The sequence below is a fragment of the Danio rerio genome, chromosome 5 (assembly GCF_049306965.1).
Source record: "Danio rerio strain Tuebingen ecotype United States chromosome 5, GRCz12tu, whole genome shotgun sequence".
NCBI lineage: Eukaryota > Metazoa > Chordata > Actinopteri > Cypriniformes > Danionidae > Danio > Danio rerio.
In genome coordinates this window covers 21,480,168-21,497,001 of record NC_133180.1, presented here as the reverse complement: position 1 = coordinate 21,497,001, position 16,834 = coordinate 21,480,168, and the positions used below count along the sequence as shown (strand labels likewise).

General features: G+C 36.0%; 1 protein-coding gene across 3 annotated transcripts in view; it reads left to right on the top strand.

Moving 5' to 3' along the window:
- The window catches only part of wscd2 (WSC domain containing 2), a 143,917-nt gene that overhangs the window by 1,548 nt on the left and 125,535 nt on the right, over positions 1–16,834 (top strand). For 2 of the 3 annotated variants that reach the window (XR_012405986.1, XM_005165158.6), the window contains exon 1: positions 10,310–10,856. The exons of the other annotated variant lie outside the window; for it this stretch is intronic. The gene's annotated coding sequence lies outside the window, so the exon portion shown is untranslated. Of the gene's footprint in view, positions 1–10,309; positions 10,857–16,834 lie in introns of those variants that run through there. 3 annotated transcript variants of the gene reach the window in all.

The following is a 16,834-nucleotide window of genomic DNA, read 5'->3' as shown; positions in this document are numbered from 1 at the left end:
ACACACTTGAAACGGTGGGCAGTGAGAACCAGCTGATTTCCATTAAAGGCACAGGCAACAAAAATAGCTACAAAGTCAAAACAGCTCACATTTCCAATATACACAGAGGTATAATAAATAATCTGATGGGTGTTTTGAGCTGAAACTTTACAGACACATTCTGCAAACACAAAAGTCTTATCCTAAATCTTGAAAAGGGGATAAAATAGGTGCTCTTAAATCATTTACTAACCCTTTACTTCAGGGGTGTCAAACTCAATTCTTGGAAGGCTGCAGCCCTGCAGCCCTGCACAGTTTAGTTCCAACCCTGCTCCAACACACTTACCTGTAGGTTTAAAACAAGCCTGAAAGACTCAATTAGTCTGATCAGTTGTGTTTAATTAGGGTTGGATCTAAACTGTGCAGAGCTGCGGGCCTCCAGGAAATGAGTTAAACATCCCTGCCTTACTTGGTCCAAACTATATTTGTTTGACTTTGTTTCTTCTGTTCCTTTCTTTTGAATAGTTCTAGATTTCTAGGTTGTTTAATGTGGTTCTAGAGTGCTGCTAGGTTGTTTTGGGTGTTTGGTAATGGGCTACTAGGGTAGTATGAGTAGTTTTTCTGTGCTAAGGTGTTTTTAGGGTGATTCTGATTGCTTTATGGTTGGATCTAGAGCACTGCAGGAGGGTTTTGGCTGGTTCTAAGGTGCTCTTTGGATAGTTCTATGATGCTGCAAGAGTGTTTATCTTTGGTGGTACTGTGGTGTTTTGGGAGCTTGCTAGTGTTGCTGCTTTTTTTGTGGTCCAAGTTGTCTTGGGTGGTTCTAGAGTGCCTCAAGGCCATTTGGGTGGTTCTTTAATGCTTTTTTGAGTGTTCCATGGGTGCTTTGATGGTTCAAGGGTGCTGCTTTCACTTTCACCTTAGAAAGTAAGGATGACATTTAGGTCAATTACAGCAATAATGTCTTTTGTTTTGGTAAATGTTTGTAACCACTTGACGGTGAGTAAATAGTGAGTACATTTTCATTTTGGGTGAACTATTTCTTTAATATATGAGTATATTTAACTTTTTTTTAGGGTGTGCCTATGGTAGTCTCACATTACTTCATATTAGTAATTTACCACTGGATGATTAACCGTTGAGAGGTGTAGGATGTTCTTTGTTGAAATAAGCCTCTTTAAGTCTTTGAGCCAATCTGTTGGCTTTTGTTCTTCCATAATAGCCCTTTTTTGAGAAGACCATTGCCCTTGAGGATCACGGCCTGAAATGACTGCAGTTATTAAGTCTTGCTTAATACCTCAAAGTCAATAATAATTGCAGAGACTGCTTTTATAAGCAAACTGCGGCACTTAAAGCATTACCATGGCAAACAAATGCACTCATATGTGATGAAATAAAGAGGCTCAGAAATGTCTGGCAGACTGTCAATGGGTCTTATTCACGAAACACAAGCAGAACAAATTTGCCAGTAAAACATTTGCTACCAAATATTATGTAAATCGTCGCACTGAACTGAATGCGGAAGGTTGTGTTCAAATGGTTTACGAGTAATTTACACAGAAATTCGTTCTGCTCATGTGCGTGAACAAGGCTCAAGCTTTTTTGAACCTGGAAATGTAGTCTGGCATGTGAGCAATTTTAAAAAGGCGTCATTTCAAAGTCCTCACTTTTCTAAAGCATTTAGGTCACCGCAATATTCACTGAGAAGGATTTTAGAGCAGAGGGAGTTCAGCCATATCTGAAAAGAGGAAAGCGCTGACTGGTATCTTGATACTGCAGGCTACCAATCCATAGCCCTCTCTCAATGTTTTGTCTAATAAAAGCTGATCTGCTTTTGTCAGCCAAACAATGTAGCTTTTTCTTGTGTTTTGATAATGATTCTTCATTCTTGAAGTCAAACTCTGAGCTCCAGCATGATGCAGCAGAAATCACCTATGGTTCTATTTCTGTTGCGGGATTTGTGGATTAAAGGCGAGAGTTTAAGATAATCTCGTTATTTATTCATCTGACTGCTAATTAATTCTGCATGTGCCTTTAATAATTCACTCTGGCTTTTTTCTGTCGTTTTCAGCGAGTGCTATAGGATAAATAATTCATCCTGACAGACTTTTCGGACTGTAATAATGTCCAAAATGTCACAGTTTTTCCTTTGAATTTATCATCAATAATGAAATATAATGTTTAATCAGCATAAAAGAGATTTTATTCTGCTTGTTCATGTGATGTGTGTATGGCTTTCGTAATTTAATAAAATAGGGCACTTATCTTTGGTTTCTGAATGTTTATAATATTTTGCTATGCGAAAAAATAGATTGTTAAATGAATGTTGACATTTTTCAACATTTTCCTAATGTGTCAGGCCTTTAAAAAATTTAAACCTGTGCTTTTTTTCTCGCAACCTCATTTTAACTCTCATGACAATTTGAGATAGAGATGTATGGAGTATCATAAGGTCTCAAAAACATTTTTTGTTAAATTATTCGTGAAGTTATATTATGGTCCAAATATATTTTGCATACCATTATGACTGAATTAATTTTATTTACAAATCTCTAGTTAATTTAGGAGATTTAACATTTAGAGTGATTTTTGTGTGTAAAACAATAGATTTTACTGTTTTAAAAAGTCAAACTAAGAGAACTGAGATATGCAAATATAGACTTTTTTTGCAGACAAGCTTTGTATAACCTATAACTCACTTACAGTATAGATTGTATCTATAAATGTAGGACATGTTGTGCCTTTATTTAATATCCAAGTTTGAATTCTGTAAGATTTATTTGAAGACATTTACGTTAGGAAAGATACATATTTAAAACAAATGGTGCTCCCAAGAACTTACTGTTTCTCAGAGAGCAAACTTAAAAACACCCCATGTTTCTGGTTTCTGCAAAGATATTGTGTAATTTTGAATGTACACAATGTGTAGGTGAGTGGATTTGACAAAATCTGTGTGGATGTATGTGTATATGTGTGAATGCATGTGAGTGTGTATCTGTATATACAGTTGAAGTCAGAATTATTGGCCTCCTTGAATTATTAGACCGCTTGGTTATTTTTTCCCTGATTTCTGTTTAACGGAGGGATGATTTTTTCAACACATTTCGAGACATATTAGTTTTAATAACTTATCTCTAATAATGGATTTATTTGATCTTTGCCATGATGGCAGTAAATAATATTTTACTAGATAGAAGACTTATTTAAGGCTTAACTATGTTAATTAGGTTAACTAGGCAGGTTAGGGTAATTACGCAAGTTATTGTATAACGATGGTCTGTTCTGTAGATTATCAAGGAAAAATATTGACCTTATTTTAAAATGCAGAATGTTTGCATGACTATACAGACCAAGTAGAGTAATATAATAAGAAAATATCAAATTGCAACATCAAGCAGCGTAATGAGCAGTTTTTAACGTCAAAAAATTAATGGAAGTGAATGAGACCGGAAGTCTCAAGCCAAAAAGATTCAAATGGCAGCGCCCTCTCGTCAGCGGAGAATAAGATGAATAGCTTAAAGGGGCTAATAATTTTGTCCCTAAAATGGTGTTTAAAAATTTAAAAACTGCTTTTATTCTAGCCGAAATAAAACAAATAAGACTTTCTCCAGAAGAAAAAATATTATCAGACATACTGTGAAAATTTTCTGAATCTGTTAAACATCATTTGGAAAATATTAAAAAAGAAAAGAAAAAAATTTGAAGTGGGCTAATAATTCTGACTTCAACTGTATATATTAGTGTGTATAAGGTGCATACTGTATATACACTGTGAAACCAACAGTCAACTTTATCAAATGAAATGAGTGTAGTTAACAAAATTTACTGAAAGTTAATTCTATTCATTTGAAATGAGTTTTGAACTTGGTGTTAAAGGTAATGAGTTAATTAAACACCTCGTTACTTTAACTTAAATGGAGTAAGTTCACAGTACTCGTGCAGATTATTATTTTTTTTAAACTCAAATGGTTTTAGCAATTGGTTTCCTGTGTCATCCTGTGACAAAAATGACATCCTTTTTTTATATACTTTTGGTAGTTTTGTAAAAATATTCTCTTATGTTAGTTTTGTCCAATTGAAAAGCATATGACGACACGCTGGCTCAATGGTTAGCACTGTCACCTCACAGCAAGAAGAAGAAGCTGGTTGGAGTCTTGACTGGGTAAGTTGCCATTTCTGTGTGGAGTTTGCATTCTCCCTGTGTTGGCATGGGTTTTCTCTGGGTGCTCCGGTTCCCCCCACTGTTCAAAGACATGGACTATAAGGGAATTGAATAAATTAAATTGGCCATAGTGTATGAGTGTGAATGCAAGTGTGCATTGGTGTTTCCCAGTAATGGTTTTCAGCTGGAAGGACATCTGCTGTGTAAAACATATGCTGTATAAGTTGGCGGTTCATTCCAATGTGGCGACCTCTGATAAATAAAAGGACTAAGCCGAAGGAAAATGAATGAATGAACGAATGAATGAATGAAAAGTATTTCCAATCGGAAATGCATCTAATGATACATCGTGCTGCTGTGGATGTTGTCAAATGACTGCATTTTGGTTAATTTCAACTGCAGCAATGTATTGTGAAAAATAAAATGCAGAAAATGCAACAATGCATCATTTGTTTTCCTGCGTCCATACCAAATAAACTGAACAACAGGTGTGAACACACCCTACTGTATGTGTATGTATTAAAAAATGCAAAACAAGTCCTGCTTGTACTGTGCGATTTCAACCATGATTTGGTCATCTAAGATAAATTTGGAAAAACCTAAATTCAAGAGTTCACTCTTAGCTGATGATTGGTTATAAAGCTTGTTTGGCATGCTGTCCCGGGAGAGAGCCCTAAGCTCATAAGATTCTTGAGCCCGGGGCTCCCTCCCGTTGCAAGGCGAGAGCGGAGTTTGAGCTGATGGAGATCTCGAGAACTTCCCTGCTTTAGTAGCTAAAGAATAGATAGTGATTGCTTCTAATAGATAACTGCTTACTAGGTGCATGTCTATGGTGCTGATTTGGATTAGTCAAATAATTTAGATTGCATGTTTTTGGACGGTGGGTGGAAACCAGGGGAAACCCACGTGAGCATGGAGAGAACTTGTAAACTCCGTACAGAAAAGTCAGCTGGCTTGGTAAAGAGGACCAGAGACGTTCTTGCTGTAAGGCAACAGTGGTGGCACTGGGCCAACGTGTCACCCATCTAGGAAGGAGGAGGAGGAGTGGGGGTGGAAGAGGGGATTCTTCAAAACAAAGATAGCTGCGATACTTAAGGTATTCATAGTAGCTTAGGAATCATCAGATTGGTGCATTGTAAAATAGATAATGCGGGTCCAGCCGCAAGCAATCATAAGCACGTGATCCTCTCGATATTACTTTATAAATAAACTTCCCATAGTTTAATCCTAGTCTAAAATCTTTGGCCTGTGATCATTGATTTGACTTGTTTAGTGACACTTTCCTGTAGCGTGACTTCAACTACGATGTACGTCAAACCAAGAACCTATAGGAACACTTAACCTGTTGACAAAATCAGCATGACAACTTCAAGCCACCATGGGGAAATGTCAAAACCAGCCTGATCTCATGAGAAAATGTAAGTATTTTAAGTTTTGCCAGTTTAGTTGCAAATTCGTAGGAATTCGTACATGTTCAGTCAAGTGAAAATGTACAATTTTAAAAAGGAGTTGTGGCACCAAACCCCACCCCTAAACCCAACCTTCATTGGAGAAAAAGCAAATCATACTAAATTATATGAATGAGATTGTTCGAATTCATACGAATTAAACACTAAATCAAAAATCGATTGCCTTGAGCTAGTCAAAACAGCTTCTTGATGGTTTTATTTTTACGGTATGTTTTTTTTTTTTCTTAAACAATGTTTTTATTGAGATGTAAAAAAAATGTGACAATATAATATGTCTCAATCACATTAAAAATCAACATTAACAAATCAAAAAAAGAGGAGAAAAAAGAAGTGAAAAAGGAGAGGGGTGGGCACAGGTTGTTTTAATCAGGAACAGACTATTCTGGATAAAACATTAGGAGACAATAGTAATACAAATCATCATAGAAGGCCTGCACCAGATCATCAATATGACAATGGTTTGTTTAAATAAGTCTGTGGAAATGGGGAAATATGTAGATAGGTAGATTTTGTAGATAGGTAGATTGTTTACGTTTGCGTTGGAGGATCATATGAGAATGTGGGTTATTGAATGTGTCACGGATGCTGATTTTATCCTCCTTTTTAAATCACTTTGTAAAAAAAGTGTCTGCTAAATAAATACATGTCAAATTTTAAATGGAAACTTCTAAAATAATGGAGAGTTGACAGGAAGAAAGAAAGTTAATATAAAGCTTTTAACTGCAAGAGAGTAGAGAGGCTCATCATCTCTGCCCTGCAGGTTGGCTTTCACTTTCTTTTTCTCTTTCCGGCAGACGTGCAGGACACTGATCGAATGTGACAGTCATTCAAGGCCCAAAAGCCAGAAGAAATAAACCTCAATTCTTCTGGCTCACCCCAAACTGTGGTGTCATGCAAAATGTGCTCTGCTTCTGCATTTATTCAGCGGTGGAGTTATTCAGCCTTTTAAACAGCCCTATGTCCCGCACTGCATTTCACCTTAAAGCAGAGGGTCAGCTGACACCGAGATGCTTTTAGCAGTAATGTCTGATCAGCATGAATCATCAGATTACAACAAGAAATAGCTGTTCAGCATGCTTTTATCATTTTTCTTGAACCAGGGCCAGAGAAAATGTATTGGACATTAATATTTTCTACAGCTTATGAAACTGTATTTATGTTTTAACCTAAGCTAAAATAGATAATATCACAACAACAAAGTTCAAATTCACTTTAATCCCCATTGTGATGCTCAGTTTGAACTGCAGCAGATCGTCTTGACCATGTCTACATGCCTAAATGCTATGCGTTGCGGCCATGTGATTGAGTGAATAGAAATTTGCGTTAATGAGCAGTTAGACAAGTGTACCTAATAAAGTGTATCAAAAAGATGTATGTCAAAAAGATATTAGGTCTAATTTCCATGTCAAAAATGCCAGTGTGTGCTTTTTTTTTTTAAACCCATCGCCATCTGATCATTGTCAGTGCACAGTGACCAGATTGGACATCCAGCACACATGCACGCACACATGGATGAAGCAGACAGAAGCTTTATTCAGAGCGAGGCATGAATAGAGCTTAGCTGAAGTATTGCAGGAACTCTGGGTCTGTGGGTGAGACGTGTCTTCAGAAGCAGGAGATCAGCCTCGGATCACAGCGGATGAACATTCATTCATTCCAGTGAGCTGGCAGTGAGTTTTCACCATCATAATAATCATCCGAGCTGACAAATTCTTAGTCTGAGGCTCATAATTGTGATTCTGGCCACCTTTTTGTGTACTTTACAACTCTGTTTCAGGTTGTGGGTTGCATATTGATTTACGTTGGGGCAACATGAAGGAATTAGGTTGACTTACTGGTTTTTACAAGTTTAACTAGACTGAACATAAATAAGTCCCCCCCCCAAAAAAAATTTAAAAATTAAGAATTGTGTTGTTTCAGCTCATTTTGAATAAGGAGTTTGAACAAACAGCAAACTAATTTTTTTGAGTGTAACAAGATTGTGCCACCAGTAATCTATTTACATAAGAACAACTGAGTTGAATGAGAGCTTTGTCCTTTATTTGTATTTATCATGAACATACAGTAGGCATGTAATAAACTATCTGTGGCCTTTTTGATTTATTGTTTAATTCATATACAGTGCTCATCATAATTGAGTACACCCCATTTTGAAAATGAATACTTGTATTCATTTCTCAGTGAATATAGGCAATGTGTTTTTATGCATTTAAACAAAACAGATTTATTAAAAAGATATGTTTAGTGACTAAAATATTATTTTAATAAATATATTTAGAAATTGAAAGATAATATAATTAGATTTAAGCAAAATATTGCAAAAAAAAAACAAAAAAACTACAACCTACAAAATTTCAACTAAATCTTTCAATTATTTTTGCTTTTCTTGATTTTTCCTCTTTATTTTTTTTAATTGTCTTTAGTATTTTTCTATGACAAATTTGGGTGTACTAGTTTTTTTGTTTATTTTGTTAGATAAGCTCCAGATCTGGCTTCAGTACACAGTGCATTGTGTATTATTAAATACATCAAAAATAGTGCAAATGTAGTAACCTAATGTAGGTAAATAAATAAGTATTTAAATAAACTTTCTTTCTGTGTTCGTGTGGGTTTTCTCCAGGTGCTCCGGTTTTCCCCACAGCTCAAAGACATGTGATACAGGTGAATTGAATAAGCTAAATTGGCCGCAGTGTATGTGAATGTGAGTGTGTTTGAGTGTTTCACAGTACTGGGTTGCAGCTGGAAGGGCCTCTGCTTTGTAAAACATATGGTGGATAAGTTGGCAGTTCATTCCACTGTGGTGGCCCCTAATTAATAAAGTGACTAAGCCGAAGGAAAAATGAATGAATTAATAAACTGTAAAAATTCATTCATTCATTCATTTTCTTTTGAGCTTAGTCCAGGGATGGGCAAACTTGATCCTCGAGGGCCGGTGTCCCTGCAGAGTGTTGTTCCAACACTAGTCAAACACACCTGAACATGCTAATCAGTGTCTTTAAGATCACAAGAAATTTATAAGCAGGTGTGTTTGATTAGGGTTGGAGCTCAACTGTGCAGGACACTGGCCCTCCAGGACCGAGTTTGCCCACCGCCGGCTTAGTCCCTTTATTAATCTAGGGTCACCACAGCGGAATGAACCTCAACTTATCCAGCATATGTCTTATGCAGCGGATGCCCTTCCAGTCGCAACCCATCTCTGGGAAACATCCATACACTACGGACAGTTTAGCCTACCCAATTCACCTGTACTGCTTGTCTTTGGACTGAGGCGGAAACCCATGCAAGCGCAGGGAGAACATGCAAACTCCACACAGAAAAACCAACTGACCCAGCCGAGGCTCGAACCAGTGTCCTTCTTGCTGTGAGGCGACAGCACTACCTACTGCGCCACCGCATCGCCAACTGTGAAAATAATAAATCAAATAATAATTCCACATAATCACCCATAATTAAATAGACCTTATGTTTGTCATAAATTAAAAAAAAAATACTTATTTAAACCAAACAACAACCAAACAAATATATTAAGTTTACAAAATGCTTTAAAAATAATGAACATAAACAAGTTTGTGAAAACAAGGAAAAAGTTACGGCACAGAATGTTCTTTTACTCGGTCACTGAGCATGCTAATTAATTCAGTTTAGTTTTGTGATTCGGTAGATTGATAACCCTAATCTCTGCGATTGGATGTGCCTCGTTTGTTAGTCGCTTCTGATAGACACATCTGTCAAATAAACACATGAAAATAAGCTGCGGTCTGTCAGTGACCGAAGAATCACCGGAACCGAGCTGGTTCAAGTGATTCATTCTCTAAAACGGTTCAACCAAGTGGAGCCATGTTCACCAGCAGTGCAAAACGACGTACATTAAATTCATTTATCTGCAATAAACATCAGCGAAAGAGTTGCAGAAACTAAGCTGGTAAAAGATGTATGTAAATTTTATGCAAAAACGTATCAATTTGATGCAAATGTCAATTAAGGGATGAAAGTGGCGTGCACGAGGCCTGCTCCTGACCAGCTGCAGTAATCATGCATGGTCAAGTTCTTAGTTTAAAATGATTTATATCGGTATGCGTGTCTATTGATATAAGAACACTGTTTACTCTTGGTCTTGAATCAATTGGCAAAATGCACAATTGATCATCATATATTTTGGCACCAATTAAAGATAATTCACCCAAATATGAGAATTTACTCACAATTTACTCACCCTCAGGTTGTTCCAAACCAAGTATTCTGTCGAACATAAAACCAGATATTTTTAAGAAAGTTAAAACCTGTAACCATTGACTTCCATAGTAGCTTTAAAATATTTTGTCGTTTTACAGAAGGAAATATAAAACAGCGTGTAAATGAATAATACTTGTGTGAACTATCACTGAGCGATTAAATTCATGATTCACGGGTTTCAACAACAATCTAGCTATATTGATAGTGATTAAACAGGTTATAGAACAGCACAAGGCCTATTTCATAACCCTATCCATAAAGTTAATTCAATTAGTAAATGAAATGTAGCCCATTTTATATCTAAATAATCATATCCCACACCTAACGCTATGCGCATTTAATCAATGAAAAGTAGCCTATTTGTTATTTCCTGTCACGGTGTTTTACGGAATGCGGTGCTCGAGCAGTGGGTTTATTCGTCTCATGTCGCTTTTATTTATTTAATAATGCGCGTCGTGCTGTGTCTGTGTGAGGACTGTAGGCAGTGCTGTCGGGCTGCTGCTGCTGTTGCCGTGAACCGCAGGGATGTGAGGCACGCGCCGCGTACTCGAGAAGAGACAGACAGCTCTCCTGACAGCGTTAAAATAAACAGGACACCTCCATTCTGACCCGATTCGCTGCCCGTGAGGAAGAGGAGCGGGGAGCAGGTACTACAGTATGTGGCCGCGGTGTTGGCGCGCGCGTGCTGCTCTGAGCGCGCGACGGTGTAAAAGGCAGCGCGTGTGCGGATTCTGCGGCAGCTGCGATCGGGAATAACTGGGATTGGAAAACTCAGCGAGGCATGCAAAACCGCACTGATCTCTAAGCAAATAATCAACTAGACAGTCATTCGCAGATCTACCATTCAGTGCGCGCGCCTCCAGGCTCCCCGTTCTTCGATCGATCACCACAGTGGAAGAGACACACTGAGCATCTGAATGCGAATTCGCACTCAAGGGGCTCGGCGTGAGAGAGTGAATCCCTAGTTTCTGCTCAGCTCGTTTCCAAGCTGCTGAAGAGACCTCATAGTCAAGGTAAGCTGACAATGTACAAGTTTATCATGCCTACAGATGACAAGTAGCCTACTTATGAGTAGAACGTAGAATTGAAGTCAGCCTATCCAGAGTTCATGTGTCAGATGTATTGCGCACCGTTAACTTGGTACCTGTTGTTAAATCGCTGTTTAACAAACCAAGAACATCCGCTTGTTTTAAATGCTGTAACTGAGTGCTATAATTTAACCACTATTTGTTGTAACTAAAGCGGTGTGCATAGTAATTATAGTAGTTTTAGAGAAGGTGTAGCAAGTCACGAGGCTGCTGTAACTGACCGTCCTGTCAACCTCACAGATGTGTGCTTTATTCAGCTTGAATGCTAGATTTGTTTTGCTTTTGAGGTTTTTATAAAGCAAAATGCATTACATTTGTCAAGGAATAGAACTTTTTAAACAAAGGAAGTGCATAGAAAAAAAAAAATCGAATAGCAACCTATTTAAAATGCATTGTAAATTAATGTTTGTTTTAGTTTTTTAAACTAGTTGTCATGAACCAGAATATGTAATTGCTAATCTATTTGATTGTAATCACTAACTGCCCCAATATTGGATAAACCTTTTGTAGTTTTGCAATAAGAAGGAAATAAGACTATCAAAAGCTCTTTAGTCAGAGTAGAAAGTCTTGAATTCATAAAATCAAACAAAATATTACTATTTCATGTTTGCCGTAGTATTTTTGTTTTCCAAAACAAGTAAATTTTTTTGATAAATTCAACTATAAACTTTTATCCTTAACATGATCAAACATCTCTTTATTTCTAATGGAAATTACTTTTCTGTATATATATATATATATATATATATATATATATATATATATATATATATATATATATATATATATATATATATATATATATATATATTTTTTTTTTGAGCCAATTGGTGTTCTTCAATTTCACCTCATTTACTGTAATTTTGCTTCCTAAGTAGATGTATCATGATTGTCATTCAATCTATTTTTTCCAGTCTAATTTTTCAAACTTTTCATTCACTCTTTCTAGTTGTTTTTTTTACCTGTTCTTTTTAGACAAGGTGTGTCTTAATTTTAGTTGTTCAATGTTGATATTCAATAAATATTCATAGATGATAGTGTGTGTTTACTTCAGTTATTTTAAAATTAAATAATGCACCATTCATTTTAAAAATTCTCACTTGTAATATGTGAGCATATTTACTGTACAAAACCTGTCAGTGAACAACGAGGGCAATAAAATTAAATAAATAAAATGTTTCAACAATCATAATCGAGTTACAATGTTCAGATAATAGAGATTTAGATTTTAGACCAAAGAATCTTTAAATGTTTCAACCGGAAAACCAGCAAACATTTGGAACAATTTGAAAATAAATTCTAAAGTAATGTAATTCGAAGACACAGTACAAAGTTAAATAGTATTTTCAAACTTTCTATTTATGTAACTTTATTAATACAAGTCATTGAGTGCTTGTCATTTTGAGAATATATTGGTGTTTTATGTTTCCTTCAATTATGTTTGAAGTTTACTTGATTTTAAAAAGTCTACATAGAATTTATAAACCCCACGAATATCTCAACATTTGATATCATAAGATTGTTATGTTGTAAGCTCCACCAACCTGAAATGTATCAACTAAATAGCTTTTCAGTTATTTAAACAGTCAAGGTTTTGATTATGTAAACTGTTCCACACCTGGCTTCCAATTTAGAGCTAGCATATATATTTAAAATATAAAACCGTTTGGGTTAATTATAAGCATTTTCACCATCTGTCAGCATGTATGAGCTTGGAGATGGGCTGACTTCACATTTGCTTGTACTGTATAAGCAAACTTTTCCAAGGGGCAAATACACAATCTTTGGCATTTGAACCGTCATTTTCTGCAACTGCTGATATACTGTACATGTATTGTTCCATAATTATGTAATAGAAGTCTTTGTTCCAGTTACAGGATTAGTATTTAGACAGCAAATATGCGTTGGTGATGTTTTGGTTCTCATGTTAAAGAAGCTCCTTCATCTTCTGTGACTCTAAAGCTGTGGTCTGTTTAGAAGCATTTGGACCCTTTGTGTCTCATGAAAGTAATATTGGTGTTAAAAATTCTCAAGAGCTTGAATGGAGTTCTCAGCTAAACGCATGTGGGCCCTTCCACTTTTACAAGTGTCTGAATGTCTTCCATCTGTCTGTGACTAATTTGAGAGTGGTTGAGTAAAGCTTGACTTGTAGCGGGGTTTAATAACTCGCTACTGTCTGAACTGCATCTCTGCAGATTGGCAGCACAGTGTGTGTTTTGTGATTCTGTTCATTCTCAGTCACTATGATGCAGTTGCTATAGTGAATTGTCCTCTCCATCTACATATTTACACATTTGAACATTTGAATTATTTATATTTTTAGTATTTTACCAAATTAAGAGTTTTCCTCTTTTTCAGCGTCGTCTCTTTTTAAAGGATATTCACCCAAAAATAAAATTTCTTTAAGCTTTTAGTCACACTCAAGTGTTTCTTCCTTCTGTTGAACACAAAATAAGCTATTCTAAGAAAAACAAACAAAAAAAAAAAACAATGTAAGACAATCTCTGTTTTTTCCAACATTATTCAATATATCATTATTTGTGTTCAACAGAGGAAAGAAATCAAGCAGGTTTGGAAATAAGTGGCGGATGAGTGAATAAAGGCAGAATTTTCCAATTTTTAGTGAACTATGCCTTTGAATACTTCTAAGTGGTCTGTAAATAAGGGATGCACCGATACCATTTTTATTTTGGGGTCCGATCCCGATACCAAAATTCTGAGTATCGATCAATACAGATTTGATCCCGATACTGTTTTTTTTTTTTTTTTTTTTCCTAACATAACACAGTTACTATAGTTTTGGTGATGAACTCAGATAATAGATCTTCTTTTGTAAAAATAACAGACTTTATTATTTGTTGTATTATTTGTTGGTTATTTTAATGTATTTCTGTTGGTCAGTTATCTGCAAAATAAACAAGAATATTTGAGGTGGAGCTCAAAACAATGTCCACATGCTTCAGCGCACAAACTGGTATGTTAAATAAAATATTAATATAAATAAAATTACAGTGAAATATTCACAGTGTCAGAGTAAGCCTATTAGGCTAAATAATTTCTGTTAATGACAATCCATAATATGTCCGTCTGTTTCACTTTTATTAATTTAATCAACTACTTTGACCATGCTTAGCCATGCTTTTCAAACTATTCGCAGCACTTAAAGTATTCACCTCAGAATAATAAACTCAGTCGGAAGGATGAGAGGACCGAATCTTATTGTGAGAGTAATTTTACATAGCGGTGCACATCGCGTCTGCACAGCCAGTGCGTGAATAAAGAGCTTGATGCATCACTGAGACACTGGTATCTGCGGACACTTCCGAAACAGCAGCACAAAGGGAAGAAATCACTGCGTTGATGATGTGTCCAATGTATTATTAAGCGTTTCCTAATTTAAAGTTTCAGGTAGGCCTACTTTGTGTGTGAAGAGCAGGTAATAACCCTCTCTCCTCCAGTGTTGCAAATGCGATCTGCTGGTCTAACGGACAGTGCAACATGATTTAGAAACAGGAAACAACTCTATTTTGCAGGTCAAAATAAACCCATTTAATTCAAAACTAAATGCATTTCTCCACTGAGAACTTCAACTAACAAGAACAAATAGTCTCGAAGAAAGTTTTTCGTGTTGTCTTAACCGCAACATGCAGTTTAAACTGTAAATGAATGGAGAATGATTGACAGGCGCAGCGAAGGGAATCGCTGAACTGAACACGAATTTTACTCTGTGAATATTATTCTGTGTTTTACATTAAACTATAGAATGGCTTCAGAACTTTGGCATATAGTAGCCTACATGACAACTTTCTAGTGCCTTATAATAGGCTACCTTCGTGGCTTTTGTTGGCTTATAAATTACACAGAATGCACATTAAACCAATATCTGATCTAAGTATCAGGATTTGTGCATCGCTATACTGCATATGCTAAAAAAATTCAGTAATTGAATCTAGAAATGCATTTTTCTGTTTAGACTATTGTTTAAAAAAGATCTTTTTCATGCTCCAAACCAAACCAGCGCAGATGAAGCATGGAAGTAATGAAGCTGACATGAACTTTCAAACAGCTGGAGGGAGATTTCAGGCTGCAGAGGAGAACAAAAACGTTGCTTTACCTTACTTGAGCTTATTTCTCGTGCATTACAGTGTTAATGCTGTTTCTGGATTTTTGAAATATCCATATTAGATGAGTAGATTATAATTGAGTATATTGTGCTTTGTTTTTTTATGTAACTGACCAGCTGCAAGGCTGAGTCGTCATAATCTGTTGTGTTCGTCATAGATTGAGCGCTCTGGGCTGATATTTTTTTTATTTGATCAGTGGGGTGTGAGATTAATTAGTCTGTGTGTCTGGGAGGTATGAAATCTCTGATCAGAGGCTGTGTTGTGTGTGACTTACTACCGGACGTAAAGCGCCTGATTTACCCGAGTCTTTAGGACATGTTTTATGTTTCCACATGTCATTTCAATGACCGGATCAGTGATGCACTGTAAGACCTTCTGTCATAAAAATGTAGTGCTCTAGTTTAAAAACAGAGCAACCAGTTTATCTAAGATTCCTTCCATTCAGAACATGCTCATTTACATTGTATAGTAATCAATACTTTATATTTTTAAAGATTTTATTATATTTTTTGTATCCCAGACATGCATTTTTGCATCAAAAATACATTGCCCTGAGTATGTTTCATTGCATGTTTAAGATAACAAATCCACAAGAGAGCACTGTCTATAAAATGATGTATGAAAGGGAATACATTCCTTGAGAAGGCGGGGCTTATCAGAACCACTGACCTAAACCTAAACAAAAAAATAATGCGACTACATAGTGTTACCTTGATTAATTCCTTACATTACATAATGCCTAATTCCTGAGCGCTCCACAAGTACAACACCGTACAAAGTACTACAAGTACTCCATCAAAAAAGTTGCCCATATGGAGATAGATAGGTGAGGTAAATGTCTTCAATTACAAATCATAGAGATTGTTAAAGGGGTGGTCCACTACAATGTCATATTTGAAACTTTAGTTCAAATGTAATGTAGATGTCTAAACTAGGCATGGGACGATAACCGCTTTCAAGGTAAACCGTGGTTTGGAAAAGTCAAGCTTTTAAAACCATCAGAATTGATGACCGTTCCTAAGGTATGTGCACGATTTTTTTTTTTTTTTAGTTTTTAAGTTTTAGTTTTTTTTACCCAGACATTTAAAATGAATAAATTTTAGAGCAGTAATCCCAATACTGTGTTACCGTAAAATCGTGATATTTTTATCCAGGGTTATCATATGGTCAGAATCTTATACTGGCCCATGCCTAGTCTAAACATAAACAACATCTCTGAATGTACTAATACTTAATGTAAGGGAGGTGTTGGCTTTTACAGAGTTAGCTTAGCAAAGAAAACAGCAAACAAAGTTTGGGAACTACAAAAAAAATACATCCAGGCTAGTTAGATCTCAAACGCTTTAGGTTACATATGTTCACAACATGCATACACCTCGCGCAGCAAAGGGGCATGGCCAAAGGCGCTGTAGTGCTGTAATGTAGCAGAGAAAGCTAAAATGCCATCCAAACGCTGCTATTTCCACAGAGCTTGCTCTGTTTCTGTATTTGGGCTTCTAAAAGACAAGACACAAAGAGAGAAGTGCTTACAATTTAATTTTAATTATGTTTTAGAGAATTATAAAAAATATATATAGTTCTAGCATTTGACATAGAAGAACTTTTAGAATCATTTTTAATTCAGTGCTGGATTTGACTAAAACCCCTTAAAGAAGGAGCAGCTCCAACCACAATAGCAGAAGCTGTGGATTGTGAGCCACAACCTGTAAGTATTTTTATTTGTTAAAATTAATGTATTACATGCATAGTTATTGGCATACATAGTGTTAATGGTATGTT